This window comes from Pelophylax lessonae (assembly GCF_965119305.1).
Source record: "Pelophylax lessonae genome assembly, chromosome: 8".
NCBI classification, from domain to species: Eukaryota; Metazoa; Chordata; class Amphibia; order Anura; family Ranidae; genus Pelophylax; species Pelophylax lessonae.
In genome coordinates this window covers 273,660,048-273,681,080 of record NC_138775.1, presented here as the reverse complement: position 1 = coordinate 273,681,080, position 21,033 = coordinate 273,660,048, and positions in this window count along the sequence as shown.

The window sequence follows — 21,033 nt, the reverse complement described above, 5'->3', positions numbered from 1 at the left end:
CACTGTTTCTACACAGGGGAGAATGACAGGCGGCTTGTTTACATCAGCCGCCTGACTTTCTCCCTCTGCAGCGACGATTGGCGAGTGACCGGCGGACATCGGGTCCGCCGCTCACACGCACGGACTTGCTGGGGAACGAGCCGTGGGCGGGAGCGTGCCCGCTATTGGCTCCCTAGCAAGTGACAGGCTAGTGACGTATATATACGTCACTTTGCCTGGCCGGGGCTGACTGCCGACGTATATCGTCGTGCGGCGGTCGGCAACCGGTTAAAAAGGCTGCACCACTGCTGCCACAGACTTGCCTAAAGGACTCCTGGTGAAGAGAAGTAAAAAGTCCCCACCGCTGACCTATTGAGTGCGGGATGAAGACACAGAAAAAGCGAAGCCCCCCCCCCAGCATGGATGGTGTAAATTGTGTCTGCCCAACTGGGGACTCTCCTCCCCAACTAGCCCTGACCTAGCTGTCCCAGCTCCTCCCCAACTGCCCCCTGCTGACCAGGTGGGGAACCTGGATTCGATCAGTAGAGAGTACCTGGAACAGAGCTTCAGCCTGGAATGGGGATCAGGAGGAGGCCAGGGAGAGGGAGATTGGGAGGGGGGCCAAGTCGCTGCACCATGGGCCTCTGGTTTGTACTTGCCCCCTGGGCCAAAAGTTGCCAGTCAGCCCCTGCAGGGAACCCCTACAAAAAATGACTTTATCTATAACTCGTGATACACTGTATTGTCCAAAGTGTTGGGACACCTGCCTTTACACGCACATGAACTTTAACCACTTGCCGACCGCCGCAAGTACATATACAGCGGCGGTCAGCCCCGGCCAGGCAAAGTGACGTATATATATGTCACTAGCCTGTGACCGGTTTGTGAGCCAATAGCGGGTGAGCGCGCGCCCACCCCGTTTCGTTCACTGAGGAGTCCGTACGTGTGACCGGCGGACCCGATGTCCGCCGGTCACACTGCGATCGTCGGTAGAGAGGGAGAAAGTCAAGCGGCTGATGTAAACAAGCCGCCTGTCATTCTCCCCTGTGTAAAAATGGAAATCAGACGGTTCTACTATGTAGGACCGTTGATCTCTGTTTTTACACCAGTAGCCATGTCCAATCACAGTTAGAATCACGCCCCTAGGACACACTTAACCCCTCCCTCTCCAATACAGTTAACCCCTTCCCTGCCAGTGTCATTTTTACAGTAACAGTGCATATGTATAGCACTGATTACTGTAGTAATGTCACTGGTACCCCCAAAAGTGTCAAAAATGTCAGTCAAGGGTCCGATCTGTCCGCCGCAATGTCGCAGTCCCGCAAAAAAAAAAATCGCAGATCGCCGCCATTACTCGTTAAAAAAAAACACCAAAAATGACAAAAATCTTTCCCTTTGTTAGTAAACGCGATAACTTTTGCGCAAACCAATCAAAATACGCTTTTTGCAAATTTTTTTTTTACCAAACATAGGTAGCATAAAACAAATTGACCGAAAATGTTAAAAAAATTTTGATTTTTACATTTTTTGGGGGGGAATTTCATATAAAAAAATGTGAAAAATATTGTTATTTTTGCAAAATTTACGCTCTTTTTTTGTTTATAGCGCAAAAAGTAAAAATCGCACAGGTGATCAAATACCACCAAAAGAAAGCTCTGTTTGTGGGGAAAAAAAGGATGCAAAATTCGTTTAGGTACAGCGTCGCACGACGACCGCGCAATTGTCCGTTAAAGTCACGCAGTTAAAAATCACAAAAAAAAACCCTGGTCAGGAAGGGGATAAAATCTTCCGGGGCTTAAGTGGTTAAAGGCATCCCAGTCTTAGTCCGTAGGGTTCAATATTGAGTTGTCCCACCCTTTGCAGCTACACCAGCATCAACTCTTCAGGGAAGGCTGTCCACAAGGTTTAGGAGTGTGTCTATGGGAATGTTTGACCATTCTTCCAGAAGAACATTTGTGAGGTCAGGCACTAATGTTGGACAAAAAAGGTCTGGCTCGCAGTCTCCACTCTAATTCATACCAATTCTATCGGGTTAAGGTCAGGACTCTGTGCAGGCCAGGCAATTTCCAAATCCATGTCCTTATGGACCTTGCTTTGTGCACTGGTACGCAGTCATGTTGAAACAAGAGAGGGCCATCCCCAAACTGTTCCCAAAAGTTGGGAGCATGAAATTGTCCAGAATGTCTCGGTATGCTGAATCCTTAGGAAATCCCTTCACTGGAACTAAGAGGCCAAGCCCAACCCCTGAAGAACAACCCCACACCATAATCCCCCCTCCACCAAATGATTTGGACCAGTGCACAAAGCAAGTTCCATAAACACATGGATGAGTGAGTTTCGCATGGAGGAACTTTATTGGCCATCCTCTGAAAGGCGCCCATGCCAAGCAAGAACCCCCTGTGTTTGGCAAGCAGCAAGGCACCTGCACAGGACCTGGACTCTAGTCTGCTACACCGATTTCCAGCTTCCCAGGAAATCCCACTGATATTGTATATGCATACTGTACAGGATGCCAGGGATGGGTCTTGGATGGGAGATATGTGGCCCCTTTGTTTGGGTTGTGGTCCCTATAAAGAGGAGAAAATAAACATTTTTTGGAGTACTCACGTATGCAGGGTGAGGGGTTCTGGGGTGATCCAGTCAGAAAGGAGAAAACTGATTGAAAGTTTTCTCAGGATTAATAAGTCCTTATATGGGACCTGGAATTTGGAGAATTGAGACTTTTGAGTGGGAAAAAGTCTCCAACCCTGAATATGGGTATCTTGGGCCGTGTGAGAGGGGTCTGAAAAGGACAGGAAGCAGTCAGCGGGTGTCCATGAGGTGTGAGGTGCAGCAGGAAATGCTTGTGAGGAAGAGTTGTATACTGTTCATTGACTGAGACAAGGGTGGCTATGGTGACCTTTTTGATGCAGTTGGGGACTTTATAACCCTGATAAGGGACAGGTTTTACTGGCGGTAAGCCAAAGTTTAAATTTGGTCCTGTTTGTGTTTTTGTATGCTGAAGAAAAGCCATTTTTTTGTTAGTTTGTTGTTGGATAAATATAAGACACAGCTTTTATTTTTTAAATCGGGAAATGCTTTATTGAAAAGTAAAAGCATAGATATCAATGTTTACAACAATTCCAAGACAGTCATTTAAGTTTCTTATACATAATTAGATAACCTCTCACTTAACACTTAACAAACACAGTAATGTGAATCTAACTGGCCTCAGTCATAAAATGACAATACTGTGTGATCATATACAGTGCCTTGAAAAAGTATTCATACCCCTTGAAATTTTTCCACATTTTGTCATGTTACAGCTAAAAACGTAAATGTATTTTATTGGGATTTTATGTGATAGACCAACACAATGTAGCACATAATTGTGAAGTGGAGGGAAAATAATAAATGGTTTTCAATATTTTTTTACAAATAAATATGGTAAAAGTGTGACTGCATTTGTATTCACCCCCCTTTACTCTGATACCCCTATCTAAACACTAGTGGAATCAATTGCCTTCAGAAGTCACCTAATTAGTAATTAGAGTCCACCTGTGTGTGATTTAATCTCAGTATAAATACAGCTGTTCTGTGAAGCCCCCAGAGGTTTGTTAGAGAACCTTAGTGAACAAACAGCACCATGAAGGCCAAGGAACACACCAGAGAGGTCGGTGATAAAGTTGTGAAGAAGTTTAAAGCAGGGTTAGGTTATAAAAAAAATATCCCAAGCTTTGAACATCTCACAAAGCACTGTTTAATGTATCATCCGAAAATGGAAAGAGTATGGCACAACTGCAAACCTACTAAGACATGGCCGTCCACCTAAAACTGACAGGCTGGGCAAGGAGAACATTTACTGTATCAGAGAAGCAACCAAGAGGCCCATGGAAACTCTGGAGGAGCTGCAGAGAGCCACAGCTCAGGTGGGAGAATCTGTCCACAGGACAACTATTAGTCATGCGCTCCACAAATCTGCCCTTTATGGAAGAGTGAGAAGAAGAAAGTCATTGTTGAAAGAAATGAAGAATCCAAAAAAGTAGACCGCACTCAGGAAAGTAAGATGAAAACAATCAAAACTCCTTTATTCTTCTTCGGTGTAGCAGACAGACAGTACAATGCACATAACAGACGTGCCGGGTTAACGCGTTTCACGAATTAAATCGCTTACTCATAACCATACACGTGTATGGTTAGTGTATGGTTATGAGTAAGCGATTTAATTTGTGAAACGCGTTAACCCGGCACGTCTGTTATGTGCATTGTACTGTCTGTCTGCTACACCGAAGAAGAATAAAGGAGTTTTGATTGTTTTCATCTTACTTTCCTGAGTGCGGTCTACTTTTTTGGATTCTTCATAGCTTGGACGGCGGATCTGACCAGCACCACCCATTGAACTGACACCTGAGCGGCTCTGCTCTTTGTTGCCATTGTTGAAAGAAAACCATAAGAAGTCCCATTTGCAGTTTGCGAGCAGACATGTGGGCTTGAAGAGACAGCAAACACAGCAAACACATGGAAGAAGGTGCTCTGGTCAGATAAGACCAAAATTTAACTATTTGGCCTCAAAGTAAAACGCTATGTGTGACGGAAAACTAACACTGCAGATCACCCTGAACATACCATCCCCACCGTGAAACATGGTGGTGGCAGCATCATGCTGTGGGGATGCTTTTCTTCAGCAGGGACAGGGAAGCTGGTCAGAGTTGGTTGGAAGATGAATGGAGCCAAATACAGGGCAATCTTATGCTCTGTACACACTATCAGATTATCTGAAGACTTTTGTCTTCAGATTTACCTTTTCTATGTAGTGCAAGGGCCTGCCGGATTGCATACAAATTGAAAGTGTTTAGGTTTGACCTCATATTATATGGTTTTGGTAAGTCTGCAGACAAAAGTCTTCAGATAATCTGATGTGTGTACAGGGCATTAGAAGAAAACCTGTTAGAGTCTGCAAATGACTTGAGACTGGGGCAGAAGTTCACCTTCCAGCAGGACACCGACCCTAAACATACAGCCAGAGCTTCAATGTAATCGTTAACATCACAGCATATTTATGTGTTAGAATGGCCCAGTCAAAGTCCAGACCTAAATCCAATTGAGAATCTGTGGCAAGACTTAAATATTGCTGTTCGAAGAACGCTCCCCATCCAATCTGACAGAGCTTAAGCTATTTTGCAAAGACGAATGGGCAAACATTTCACTCTCTAGATGTGTAAAGCTGGTACAGACATCCCTTAAAAGACTTACAGCTGTAATGGCAGGGAAAGGCGGTTCTAGAAAGTATTGACTCAGGGGGGTGAATACAAATGCACGCCACACTTTTCACATATTTATTTGTAAAACATTTTGAAAATCATTTTCTTTCCACTTTCCAATTATGTGCCACTTTGTGTCAGTCTATCACATAAAATCCCAATAAAATATATTTACGTTTTTGGTTGTAACATGAGTAAATGTGGAAAAGTTTCAGGGGTGTGAATACTTTTTCAAGGCACTGTAGAAACAATAGGACCCGCTCCCCTAGTCACCACATCTTCTAACCAATGTACAGTAAAATTCACCTGTCAGAGGGGTTTAACTCAACCCACAACAAGGAACCTATACATCACCAGTTCCAATGGACTTAGAGCTGGGGTATCCAGCCATGAACCCCGAAGATTTTCAAATTTGCGGGGTGTCCCCTGTGTTGGTAGATCTACTTCTCCAGCCTAAGAGTTTCACCCATTTATTGTTCCCATTCTTTATGAGAAGGAGAATCAGTAGACTTCCAGTGCCTAAGCACATCTCTCCGGGGTTGAAAAAGAGCTCTAGCTATAGCTTCTCCAAGACTTTGCTTTTACAAAGATGGCTGGCTGGTGATCCGGAACCCCAGAATATCACAGCACTTACATTGGTCCTAGCTGGTCCAATGTTACCATGTAAAAAATATCTGTATCTGGAATTCATCTATAAAGAGACCATAACATACAGGTGACTGCACTTTTTTTGCTTTTTGATCCCACTTTGCACTGTGAGACCTGTGACCTGTTGCCGTGGAGTCTGTGACACCTAGATGGGTATTTCATGTACTTCAATGAAGGAGACAGACAGACTGTCATTGGCAGTCTTGTCCTATTGTCTATCTTTTGAGATGGAATGTGGATTGTGTTAAGTCTACCTGTCCCATTGTTAAATGTTAATGACCTCCCATTGTTCTGTCCAGATGGCCAGATAATTAGTTCAGGTTAATTCTGTTTCTGTATACAATTTCATCTGCATATGATAATGAAATCAGGCAACCCCTGCCTGACCTGTGTGTAGTAATATGATCAGGAGGGGGCTGTGCTCATGTGTGTATAAATTGAGTGTGAAACTGTTCAATAAAGGAGAAGGTTCCAAACAGGTTCCTGACCTGTGTGTAGTAATTTGATCAGGAGGGAGGTGCGCTCATGTTTATAAATTGAGTGTAAAACTGTTCAATAAAGGTGAAGGTTCCAAAACTTGTACGAGCTAAGTTGTTGGCTAGCTTTGTATGAGGGCGGCTGGGAAAATCTGGGATATATGTTCATGACTGCAAGGAAGCCGTATACTGACGGAAGACCACAAGTACAGTGTGGGTCGGCGGTTCCGTTACACCTGTATTGCTGGATTCACATTTCCAGTGTGGTGCGCTGTGGTAACAACGCACGGTTCGTGACATTAGCACACTGCAGTGCCATTCATTTTGAATGCCATCCCAATGCATTAAGGCAGGGGTGTCAAACTCAATTTCATTGCGGGCCGCATCAGCATTATGGCTGCACTCCAAGAGCGGGTCGGTTGTATATGTCAAGAGTCCCCCCCACCATCCTTTACATCACAGTGCACCCCCCTTGCCTTGTGCTGCTGATGGGAAAAAGCTGGGGTAGAGCTGGGAAGCAGAAAGTGCAGGGTCTGGAGGAGGACCAGAGGTGGACTCGAGTGAGCTGAATCCTGAGACCAGGGGAAACAGAGACAAGGGGGTGCTGTGGTTGCACAGAAATGTGCAGGATCTGGTGGAGGAGTTCTGTCATCCTCTTTGTTGCCGACGCTGAGACAAGGAGGGGGTGGAGACGAGGGGGGGGGGTGCCATTGCTGCAGGAGAGGTGTGAGGGCCGCATGAAATGGCCTGGCAGGCCCAGATTTGGCCCCCAGGCCTTGTATTTGACACATGTGCACTTAGGCAACACAACTTCAAGGCACATACAGTCCAAACACCACAATGCATGCTGTACTGCTGCAGAATGGTGCATTTTTTTGGGAGATTTTGGTGCATGGTCAGCCCATTCATTTGTCTACTGTGTTCAAAAAAGAAATTCCCATTTTTTACCTACCCCCCATGCTCCAGCGCTGTCCCTGACTTCCACTACAGTTCAACACAAAGTGGTCCTCCTTGGGCAGAACAACACTGGCGTCATTCTGCCCATTTCCTATGAGCCCGGTCTTTAATCTTCACCCCTCCAGAGGATGCGCCATTGCAGGTTGGGATCACAGTCTTCCAGGACTTAGTGATACTCATATGTCAATACATGAGTTCTGCTCAGTCCTGGAAGAGTGCCCACCCCTCCCGCTGCAGAAGAAGAGGAAGTACTGGTGACATCATTAAAACCACAAGTACTGTTGATAGCAGGAAAAAAGGTACAGTATCTCACAAAAGTGAGTACACCCGTCACATTTTTGTAAATATTTAAGAAATTACACATTGCTACAATGTAAAGTAGTGAGTGTACAGCTTGTATAACAGTGTAAATTTGCTGTCCCCTCAAAACAACTCAACACACAGCCATTAATGTCTAAACGGCTGGCAACAAAAGTGAGTACACCCCTAAGTGACAATGTCCAAATTGGGCCCAATTAGCGATTTTCCCTCCTTGCTATCATGTGACTCGTTAGTGTTACAAGGTCTCAGGTGTGAATGGGGAACAAGTGTGTTAAATTTGGTGTTATCGCTCTCACTCTCTCATACTGGTCACTGGAATTTCAACATGGCACCTCATGGCAAAGAACTCTCTTAGGATCTGAAAAAAAGAATTGTTGCTCTACATAAAGATGGCCTAGGCTAAAGGAAGATTGCCAAGACCCTGAAACTGAGCTGCAGCACGGTGGCCAAGACCATACAGCGGTTTACCAGGACAGGTTCCACTCAGAACAGGTCTCGTTATGGTCGACCAAAGAAGTTGAGTGTACGTGCTCAGCGTCATATCCAGAGGTTGTCTTTGGGAAATAGACATATGAGTGCTGCCAGCATTGCTGCAGAGGTTGAAGGGGTGGGGGGTCAGCCTGTCAGTGCTCAGACCATACGCCACACACTGCATCAAATTGGTCTGCATGGCTGTCGTCCCAGAAGGAAGCCTCTTCTAAAGATGATGCACAAGAAAGACCGCAAACACTTTGCTGAAGACAAGCAGACTAAGGACATGGATTACTGGAACCATGTCCTGTGGTCTGATGAAACCAAGATAAAGGTATTTGGTTTAGATGGTGTCAAGCATGTGTGGCGGCAACCAGGTGAGGAATACAAAGACAAGTGTGTCTTGCCTACAGTCAAGCATGGTGGTGGGAGTGTCATGGTCCGGGGCTGCATGAGTGCTGCCGGCATTGGGGAGCTACAGTTCATTGAGGGAACCATGAATGCCAACATGTACTGTGACATACTGAAGCAGATCATGATCCCCTCCCTTCTGAGACTTTGCCCCAGGGCAGTATTCCAACATGATAACAACCCCAAACACACCTCCAAGACGACCACTGCCTTGCTAAAGAAGCTGAGGGTAAAGGTGATGGACTGGCCAAGCATGTCTCCAGACCTAAACCACATTGAGCATCTGAGGGGCATCCTCAAACGGAAGGTGGAGGAGCGCAAGGTCTCTAACATCCACCAGCTCTGTGATATCCTCATGAAGGACTCCAGTGGCATCCTGTGAAGTTCTGGTGAACTCCATGCCCAAGAGGGTAAAGGCAGTGCTGGAAGATTATGCTGGTCACAAAAAATATTGACACTTTGGGCCCAATTTGGACATGTTCACTTAGGGGTGTACTCACTTTTGTTGCCAGCGGTTTAGACATTAATGGCTGTGTGTTGAGATATTTTGAGGGGACAGCAAATTTACACTGTTATTCAAGCTGTACACTCACTACTTTACATTGTAGAAAAGTGTCATTTCTTCAGTGTTGTCACATGAAAAGATATAATAAAATATTTACAAAAATGTGAGGGGTGTACTCACTTTTGTGAGATACTGTGTGTGTAGGGTGCTTTCTATTAAATTAAATATTAACAGATTATTTTTTTTTTTTTTGGGGGGGGGGGGACTGGAAAAGTGTGAGGACAGCCAATTCTAGTATAAATACCATTTACAATGTCCTGGCCTCCGTGCATTTTAGAGGAGTGTCAGCCAGCGACAGGCAACTTCTGGTGCAATACAGCAATGTGAGTGTCCATTGTAGTAGTTGAACAAAGCAGGATTATTTTTGGCTGGAGGATGGTTTACATTAGTAAGCAGAATGTGTGTGAGCCTCTCTGGTTGATGAGCTCTGCAGATTGGGATCTCACACTGCGATGACTTGCTGCCGGCTTACACACAGCACACCAATGATAAAATGATATCTTATTCTCTATGTGTGAGATTACCAATGCAAATTTTTGAGAATACGCTGTCTTTGCTAGACATGGTGTAAAGAATGGCAAAGTTGATCTAAGTATTGTCAAAAGCCTTAAAATAATTATTTTTTTCTCTCGAAGAGATAAACCTCTTACCCCCCCCCCCCCCCCCCCCAAAAAAAAAAAAAATAAATAAATAAAAAAAAAGTTTGTTTTTCTGAAGGAAAATAGTTGTGCACTGTAAGGCTTCTTACACACGGTTCGCTTCCGTAGGCGGATCCGCCGATCCCCGCTGAGCAGGCAGAGGACAGCTCTGTCTCCGCTCTGTGTGCGGAGAGGGAGGTGTCAGAGTCCCGCTGCTCTCTATGGGGGAATCGGATGAGAGCGGACCGCCTGTCCGCTCTCATCTGATCCCAATCCGATCTGATCCCCTGGACGGATGGAAAATAGGGTTTCCATCCGTCCTGATTTCACGGACAGGATCGGATGCGGATGGCAGCGGGTGTCAGCAGACATGTCTCCGCTGACATCCGCTGCCCCATAGGGATGCATGGAGGATCTGATCAGATCCGCCTAAAAAACTGACAGGCAGATCTGATCGGACCGCTCGTGTGAAAGGACCCTAAGGGTGCTTTCAGACGGCCGCTCCGCTGCTTAAGTCCGCTGCGGGACTTTTTTTTTTCATGGAGCGGATGACATTTGTGTCATCCGCTCCGTGTGCCCGCATATCATCCCATCTGTTTGCGGATGATATGCGGACATAATGTAAGTACTGTATATGGCATTGCGGATGTCAGCGGATGACACCGCTAACATCCGATTTTCCTTCCTTTCCGTTTTTTACATGGATGAAAAAATAGGGTTCTGTTCCATTCGAAAAAACGGAACAGAACTGAAAGGAGGAAAATCGGATGTCAGCGGATGGTATTCCGCTGACATCCGCAGTGCCATTCACTTACATTATGTCCGCAAATCATCCGCAAAAAAATAGGATGATTTGCGGACACACGGAGCGGCCGTGTGAAAGGACCCTAAGGCCCCTTTCACACTTACACTGTGTGAAAGGCCCCTTTCACACAGTTCAGTTCATCAGTTCAGTCATGTATCAGTTTTTCATCCGTTTTTTCGTCCGTTTTCATCCATTTTTCATCCGTTTTTCATCCATTTTTCATCTGTTTTCATCCATTTTTTCATCCGTTTTTAATCCATTTTTTCATCCGTTTTTAATCCGCTTTTCATCCGTTTTTCGTCTGTTTTCATCCGTTTTTTTCATCCATTTTTCATCCATTTTTCATCCGTTTTTCATCTGTTTTTCGTCCGTTTTCATTCGCTTTTCATCCATTTTTCATCCGTTTTTCATCTGTTTTTCGTCCGTTTTCTTCCGCTTTTCATCCGCTTTTCATCCATTTTTCATCCGTTTATCATCCATTTTTCATCCGTTTTCATACGCTTTTTCATCCATTTTTCATCCATTTTTCATCCGTTTTTCATCCGTTTTTTTTTTTTACATCCACTACCAATGCAAAAATTGATGAAAAATGGACCATTTGTCTGTTAACATCCGTTTTTCGTCCGATCCGTTTTTTTGACGGATGAAAAATAGAGCATTCATCTGTTCCAAAAAACGGACATTGACAGAAGCAGATGAAAACGGATGTTAATGGATGATCATCCGTTGTCATACGTTTTTACACAGAGATGCGTTGAGGTCATTGATGAAAAATGGACAAACGGACCGTATGTGTGAAAGGGGCCTTATGCCTCGTACACACGCATCGATAGTTGGCCGTGAATTTTCGGCCAACGTCCAATCGGCCAATTTTCGGCTTGTTAGTATGATGCTTACGACAACCGACTCCGACTTTTCGGCCGAACAAAATCTGGTGTGCAGGCTATAAAATTTTTGTTGGCCGTCAACACAACGGCCGATTTTCCGTCAGTCAGTACAAATTTCGGCAGACAAAAATCTGATGAGCAAGACTGGGCATGCTCAGAGAAGAAAAAACACACGGAAAGTAAACCAGAACATGACATCACTTCTGAAGTTGGTTTTTGTAATTTTGTTGGCCGAGAAAATTTGTGTGCAGTCTAGAGCACATTTCAACCAACAAAACAACACTGGACAAAAGTCGGCTGATTGGTCGGCCGATAATCGTTGCTTGTGTACGAGGCATTAGTGTACTGCAAGTTGAGTTGCACTAGATTGGAATCTCTGAAATGAGGGGAAGATCTGCTGATTCCTATCATGCAATCGCATGCAAGCAAAAATGCTGTTTTTTTTTTTTTCCTTGCATGTCCCCCCCAGATCTACAGCAATTGCACTTGCAGTGCACAGACAATTTGCCTTTAGTAAATCGACCCCACTATAGAGTGCCTTGAAAAAGTATTCATACCCCTTGACATTTTCCATTTTGTCATGTTACATCCAAAAACGTAAATGTATTTTATTGGGATTTATATGTGATAGACCAACAAAAAGTGGCACATAATTGTAAAGTGGAAGGAAAATGATAAATGTTTTTTTAACGTTTTTTTACAAATAAATATATATAAAGTGTGGCGTGCATTTGTATTCACCCCCCCTCCCCCCGAGTCAATACTTTACAGAACCACCTTTCCCTGCAATTACAGCTGCAAGTCTTTTTAGGGATGTCTCTACCAGCTTTGCACATCTAGAGAGTGAAATGTTTGCCCATTCTTCTTTGCAAAATATCTCAAAATCATTGTCCTCCTTTTTCCTCCCGTAGCTGCTCCTCCTATCCAGTTCACTTGTGGTCTGCTGTATCTGGGCCCCTGTGTGCTCCCCTGGTCCCCCCCCCCCTACTGTGCTGCCCCCCCCCCCCCCCACTGTGCTCCCTCCCCTCTCCTGCCGGCTGCTGCAGGGGATGTGTCACAATAGAGAACCAGGAAGGGGTCAGTAAATATGTAATTTACCAGCTCCTTCCTTTTCTGAATGGACAGAGTCATAGTCAGTGACATTGTAAAAAAATTTAATAAAATGATAAAAAATAATACAATTAAAATACCAAAAAAAAAAAAAATTACTGACATCAGGGGGTGAACTTCCAGGATCGCAAAGGTCACACTTGCAACCGGGCCCTGGCATTCCACCACCGTGGGGAGGCCCCAAGATGGCAGGAAGGGGGCCCACTGCAGAACTTGTGAAAGGGTCCCGCTGCGGGACTGTAATAAAGGGCCCGCAACGAGAGTAAAGGGCCCCAGGATCATTGGGAAGAGCCCCAGGCTTGAAGGGAAGGGCCAGGAGTCCGGGGAGCCCTTCATGGTTTCTTGCACTGGTGCCCTGAAGGTTCTAGTTACGCCTCTGATATATATATATAGTGCCTTAAAAAAGTATATATATATATATATATATATATATATATATATATATATATATATATATATACTGTACATTCTAAGCTGGAATCAGACTATATATATATATATAGCTGTAAACACAGGCTCTGTAGTGGAGCGTCACTTGATCCTACGCGAACATGATCCTGGTGGCACAATTATTGCACGGCCGGCCGTCCACGTATGATATCCTACTCCTCACAGATCAGATTATTAGCCTGGCTGCTGGAGCTCAGCTGTTGTCATTGCTATACATAGCCAGTTAAGAGCAGCGCCTAAAAATAGGAGAGGTGGGACGGGACGTACAACGAACAATCATCGCCTATCACGTCAGTAGCACTTGAAGGCCTCCATGTCTGCTTTTACAGAAAACTCCAGGCAGATATAAAAGACACACATTAATGCAGCATCATCAATACATCAAATATATATATATTTATTTTTTTAAATGCAAGCAGTGTAAGTATCTGAAAATGACCTGGTATCAATCTCTTGCAATCCCTGTAGAGCAGGGCTGGAGTGTGAAAAGAAAAAGAAACACAAGGAGTCCATCTCTTCATATGCTGACAAGAAGTATGCTGAAAGGAGGAGAGAGCAGAGTGACGGGGCGATGAGCTCCTCACTCTACTGCTTCACTGTCCAATCACAGGCCAGATTTCAGCTATGTGCAACATCAGGAGAGGGTTTTAAGAAGGTGAGTTGTGCATATACAGCATGGCCTGTAGTTCCCATTTAGAGAGCAGCTGGTACACAGAAAGCAGACTGTTAGAGGGCTTCCTTAACCAGTTGAAGACCAGGCCTTTTTCTGACAAAAATATACTTTTGGTGGTATTTGATCACCTGTGCAATTTTTATTTTTTGCGCTATAAACAAAAAAAGAGCGACAATTTTGAAAAAATAACAAGATTTTTCACATTCTTTTATATGAAATTCTCAAAAAAATTAAAAAACCAAAATTTTTTAACAATTTAGGCCAATTTGTTTTCTGCTACATATTTTTGGTAAAAAAATCGCAATAAGCGTGTTTTGATTGGTTTGCGCAAAAGTTATTGCGTTTACTAACTACGCTAACAAATACAGCTGAAAAAAAGCTGCTAGCACAATCATAACCGACATAAAGTTGCTCATAATCATGTGTATATACTATATACAGTGCAGCGCTAAAAGAACAAACAGTCCAATGAGAGTAGACAAAATTAAAAGTGAAAATAAGAAATATATAATAAAAAAATGGCGAGTCCCAAGTGAGGAGGTGAAATTGACTGTTCAAGGTGATGTAAGCCAAACAACACAAACGTAGTGTAAAAAACTTACAGACATCCAATGACAAAAGTACATTCAATGGGAAGGAAGTTAGCCAGTGTAAGGCATGGTTCTGATGCGTTTCGTCAAACCTGACTTTCTCAAAGGATATTGCCACTGTGGCAATGACAATGTTGTCATTGGATGTCTGTAAGTGTATTTACACCTTTTTAATAAACTGTTTTGTTAGCGGTTTTACACTAGGTTTGTGTCGTTTGACTTATCCCTACATGCATGTGAATGTTTAACTGGGAGATCCAGCCATCCTTGGTCAGAATACACGGCTATCCACTTTAGCCCCAGAGGATTTGGCTGCTCAATGACCAGGCCCTATTTTGCGATTCGGCACTGCGCTACGTTAACGGACAATTGCGCGGCCGTGCGACACTGTACCCAAACAAAATTGACGTCCTTTTTTTTCCCACAAACAGAGCTTTCTTTTGGTGGTATTTGATCACCTGTGCTATTTTTATTTTTTGCGCTATAAACAAAACACGAATGACAATTTTGAAAAAATAACACGATTTTTCACATTCTTTTATATGAAATTCCCCCCCCAAAAAAAGTAAAAAACTAAATTTTTTAACATTCTAGGCCAATTTGTTTTCTGCTACATATATTTGGTAAAAAAAAAAATCGCAATAAGCGTATTTTGATTGGTTTGCGCAAAAGTTATTGCGTTTACTAACTACGGGAAAGATTTATGTCATTTTTATTGTTTTTTTTTTTTTTTACTAGTAATGGTGGCGAGCCGCAATTTTTTTTGCGTGACTGCGACTTTGCGGCAGACAGATTGGACCCCTGACTAAAAATCGCAAAAAGCGTATTTTGATTGGTTTGCACAAAAGTTATTGCGTTTACTAACTACGGGAAAGATTTATGTCATTTTTATTGTTTTTTTTTTTTTTTACTAGTAATGGCGGCGATCCGCAATTTTTTTTGCGTGACTGCGACTTTGCGGCAGACAGATTGGACCCCTGACTAACATTTTTGACACTTTTGGGGGTACCAGTGACATTACTACAGTAATCAGTGCTATACATATGCACTATTACTGTAAAAATGACACTGGCAGGGAAGGGGTTAACTTTATTGGTGATCAGTGGGTTAAATGTATCCCTAGGGGTGTGATTCTAACTGTGGGGGGGGCGTGGCTTGTGATGTAACCACAGAGACATACGATCCTACATAGCAGGATCGTATGCTCTCTGCAGTTACACCAGGAAGAATGACAGGCGGCTGTGTTTACATCAGCTGCCTGCCTTTCTCCCTCTCCAGCGGGAGATCGCGAGTGACCGGCGGACATCCGAGCCGCCGGTCACTCGCGCGGGGGTGGGAGCGCGTGCTCGCCCCCTAGAGGCTCGTAGGCGAGCGACGTAGACCTACGTCTGTTTGCCTGTAGGGGGCTGACTGCCGCAGTAAATATTCGTGCGGTGGCCGGCAAGCGGTTAATAAACTGTTTTGTTAGCAGTTTGTGTTGCATATGAATGCTTAACTGGGAGATCCAGCCATCCTTGGTCAGAATACATGGTTATATATTGGAGCAGCCAGAGACACAGCTGTTGCCGGGGTGACCTATGGTTAACATCTTGAGCCTATCTGACCCATTTGCTGTATGGTATTTTGGGTCTACATCTTCTGGTGAGCGTATTGGATTTTCATCCGGAAGGTGTGGGGACCTATCTGCTTCCTTGACCACTTACATCACCTTGGACAGTCAATTTCACCTCCTCACTTGGGACTCGCCATTTTTTTATATATTTCTTATTTTCACTTTTAATTTTGTCTACTCTCAATGGACTGTTTGTTCTTTTTGACTTTTTTTGGTCCACACTGGATTACTGCACGATTTCACAGTTCGCACTGCGTTCTGCAAACCGATCTGGGGGTGTCTTTAACTTTACATTGACACCCCTAGTGGTTTGCAATGCGGTGCAATGCGGGAACCGGCACTGAATTGCAGGGTTTTCACATCACACCAGTGTGAACCAGGATTTAAGGAATGCAGACCCTGCAACTGTCCTCATGAGAGACCTGCAGGTGCAGCAGCTGATTGATAATTATGAAACCACTCCCATTTGACCCACTCAGCACAGAGGAACAAACAGGGATTTATTCAGAATAACAAAAGGTAGGAATCTGCAATAATGTTAATTAAAATCATTGCAATGTACAGAGATCACTCAGAGGGGAATGCTTTTTTTTTTTTTTTTAAGTGGAGTTACTCTTTAGGCCTCTTGCACACTGCAGCTTAAAAAAGCTCAGTACAGCTTTTTTTTTTTTTTTCTGAGCTAAAATCCAGCCCATTCATTGTAATGTGCCTGTGCACACAGGCGCGTAAATGAGCGCAGTGCATTCTTCAGTAGGAACAAAATAGAAAAATCTGCATTTGTAGACAGTAATTTACGCCTAATGCATGCAAATGCACGCAAATAGGCACGATTGCGAACAAATGAACGCACACTAACATACTGTCGATCTGAAAAATGCTAATTTGCATATTTTAAAAGAACGTGAGAACACATTTGCGCAAAAAGACGCGCGTTTCAGTAAGGCCTCTTTCACACTGAAGCTTGAAAAAGCTCAGTACAGCTTTTTTTTTTTTTTTTGCGAAAATACAGCCCATTAAGGCCTCTTGCACACAATACTCCTGTTTGAGCATCTACTTTCCAGATGTCTTTTTTTTTTTGTATGTATTTGCGTGTATTTGTGCGTATTTGCGTGCATTGAGGCTTAAATTACTGACCAAAAATGCAGATTTTTCTACTTTGTTTTTACTGAAGAATGCACAGCGCTTGTTTACGCGCCTGTGTGCACAGGCACATTACAATTAATGGGCTGTATTTTAGCTCAGAAAAAAAAAAAAAAAAAAAAAAAAGCTGTACTGAGCTTTTTCAAGCTGTGAGATGCTCATGTGCAAGAGGCCTAAGACAAATACGCCTAAAATTTACGGCTGAAAAAGAAGATGCCCAAACAGGAGTATTGTGTGTAAGAGGCCTAAAAGCGTTACTAAACCCACAATAGTAAATCCTGAATAATAATAATAATAATAATAATAATAATAATAATAATAATAACCTATGATAAATGCAATGTGTTCCTTATGTTTTGCAGCACAGCTCCCCCTAGAGGTGAACAGCAGGATCACAGCAGCTCCTTGCAGGTGCCAAGGCTTTATCTAACCGCCTGAGCTTCCTGTTTGCTACAAACCGCCAAAGAGAGCATGGCTGGTAATCCGGACACAGGTGCATCAACAGGAACCCAAAAAGCAGCAAAGTGTTTGGAAATAGGATATAGCTACAGCCTGCGGACTATAAAGAAAAAGTGCATTTCTGTTTTTTAGGTTCCTCATTACCAGTCCATTTTTTCAGGATCCTGTGCGCAAAAATGACGCAAAACTGCTACAGCAACTATTATGCAGGAATAGCGAGAATCAGAGGTGTGAAAGAATATTCCCTTATGACATAATATTGCAATGTCAGAAAAAACTCTGAGCGAATGTGTGCACAGCAATGTGCGTTTATGTAAGATTACTGCTTGCATCAGTTTAACCACTTAACCCCTGGAAGATTTTACCCCCTTCCTGACCAGGGCCTATTTTGCGATTCGGCACTGCGTGACTTTAACGGACAATTGCGCGGTCGTGCGACGCTGTACCTAAATTAATTTGATGTCCTTTTTTTCCCCACAAACAGAGCTTTCTTTTGGTGGTATTTGATCACCTGTGCGATTTTTTGATCATGCGCTATAAACAAGAAAAATTGCGTAAATTTTGAAAAAATAACAATATTTTTCACATTTTTTTTATATGAAATTCCCCCCCAAAAAAATGTAAAAATCTAAATTTTTTAACATTTTAGGCCAATTTGTTTTCTGCTACATATGTTTGGTAAAAAAAAATCGCAATAAGCGTATTTTGATTGGTTTGCGCAAAAGTTATTGCGTTTACTAAATAAGGGAAAGATTTTTGTCATTTTTGTTGTTTTTTTTTTTTAAACGAGTAATGGCGGCGATCTGTGATTTTTTTTTTTGCAGGACTGCGACATTGCGGCGGACAGATCGGACCCTTGACTGACATTTTTGACACTTTTGGGGGTACCAGTGACATTACTACAGTAATCAGTGCTATACATATGCACTGTTACTGTAAAAATGACACTGGCAGGGAAGGGGTTGACTTTATTGGAGAAGGAGGGGTCAAGTGTGTCCCTAGGGGCGTGCTTCTAACTGTGCAGGGATGTGGCTGTTCATGTAACAGCAGAGATCAACGGTCCTACATAGCAGGACCGTATGATCTCTGCTGTTACACAAGGGAGAATGACAGGCGGCTTTGTTTACATTAGCCGCCTGCCTTTCTCCCTCTGTAACTGACGATTGCGAGTGACCGGCGGACATCGGGTCCCCCGGTCACTCACGCGGAGGTGTCCGTGAATGAGCGGGGGCGGGAGCGCGCCTACGGCGGCGCACGCTCGCCCCCTATAGGCTCACAGGCTAGTGACATACCGGTACGTCACTTTGCCTGCACGGGGCTGACCGCCGCAGTATATATACTTGTGGCGGTCAGCAAGTGGTTAAGGCTCCATTCACACCTGAGCGTATTGTTTTCAGTAGTTTTTTTGAATTTGCCATCAAAATAAAATTAAAATAAAATAAAACAAAAAAAATAGTCCCACTGCTCCTGTCTCAGATCTTCACCTGTCTGCATAGTCAATCCACCCATAAGTTATAGGTGGAACCCAGTGCAGAGTCAGCTCCTGGATTCTCATTTGTCTTGGGCAATCCAACAGTGCGATCTCCCTGCTAGAATTCCTGACTCGGTTCCAATCTGTTTGGGTGTTTTGGGTTTCCCCACCCACAAAATGAAACAAAAAAAAGTTTTGAAGTTCTATGTTAACCACTTCTGGACCGGAAGGATTTGCCCAATTAATGACCAGGCCATTTTTTGCTATTCGGCACTGCGCTATTGTAACTGACAATTGCGGAATCGTGCGACGCTGTTTCCAAATAAAATTGATGTCCTTTTTTTCCCACAAATAGAGTTTTCTTTTGGTGGTATTTGATCACCTGTACGATTTTTTTATTTTTTGCGCTATAAACAAAATAAAAGAGACAATTCTGTAAAAAGAAAAAAAAAAAAACTATATTTTTCACATTCTGCTATATAACATTCCCCAAAAAACAAATAAGAAAATCATCTTTTTAGGCCAATTTGTATTCTGCTACATATTTTTGGTAAAAAAAAATTCCAAAAAGCGGTCCGCTCTCATCCGATTCCCCATAGAGAGTAGCGGGGCTCTGACACCTCCCTCTCTGCCCCGCTGAGCAGAGCACGGTCCGCACCGCACAGCAGACCGTGTGAAAGGACCCAGAGGCATAATGTGTTAGTATGCAGCGCATGTTAGCTCATTATGAAATACTTACCTAAGAACGAAGCCCTTCCAGCAGCGCCCGCTCACCGCTGTGACAGCTGACATCTTCCCCGGTGTTTCTCCCGGGTTCGCGGGCTGTGAGTGGCCGGAACAGCAATGACGTCACTCCCGCGCATGGGCGGACCTTCAGAGCGCAAGCACCGATGACGTCATTGGCTGCATGCACTCTGAATGTCTCCTAAGGCCCCTTTCACACAGGCGCACCGCCCGACGGAGTCCTTTCGATCTCCATTGAGCAGGCAGATGCCAGCTCCGTCTCCGCTCTGTGTGCAGGGACGGAGCTGTCAGATCCCTTCTGTCCTCTATAGGGAGATCGGAAGAGAACGGACCGCCTGTTCTGTCCGTTCTCATCTGATCCCTCCAGATGGATGGAAAATAGGGTTTCCATCCGTCCGGATTTCACGGACAGGATCGGATCGGATAGCAGTTGGTGTCAGAGGAGATGTCTCTGCTGACATCCGCTGCCCCATAGGGATGCATGGAGCATCCGATCAGGTCCGCCTAAAAAACTGACAGGCGGATCGGATCGGATCGCCCGTGTGAAAGGGGCCTAAACTGTGCAAGTTTAGGAGATATTTACAGTACCTACAGGTAAGCTTTATTATATGCTCACCTATAGGTACAAGTGGTGTAAAGCTCCTTTCACACGGGTGGTGCGCCCGACGGAGTCCGTTTTGCTCAGCGGGGATCGATCCGCCGATCCCCGCTGAGCAGGCGGATGACAGCTCCGTCTCTGCTCTGTGTGCAGAGACGGAGCTGTCAGATTCCTCGCTCTCCTCTATAGGAGGTCGGATGATAACGGAACACCTGTCTGTTTTCATCCGATCTTATCCGATCCAATCCTCCATACGGATGGAAAATAGGGTTTCCATCTGTCTGGATTTCACAGGCAGGATCGGATGTCTCCACTGACTTCCACTGCTCCATAAGACTACATGGAGCATCCGATCTGGTCCGCCTGAAAAATTGACAGGTGGTCCAGATCGAAAAGCCCGTGTGAAAGGGGCCTAACAGAGTTTACAACCACTTTAACGGGGACACAGAAAGCAAAATAAAAAACTAACAGGGGTTCTAATCCCTCTCTATTCTATCCAAAGCTAAGAAAAAGGTTTTGCCTTTAGTTATACTTTAACCACTTGCCGACCGCCGCCCGACTATATACGGCGGCGGTCAGCCCCTCCCAGGCAAAGTGACGTACCGGTACGTCACTAGCCTGGGAGCGAATAGGGGGTGAGCGTGCGCCGCCAGAGGTGCGCTCCCGCCCCCGCTCGTACCCGAAGAAGCCAGCGCGTGGGACCGGCGGACCCGATGTCCGCCGGTCACTCGCGATCGTCGGTTGGAGAGGGAGAAAGGCAGGTGGCTAATGTAAACAAAGCCGCCTGT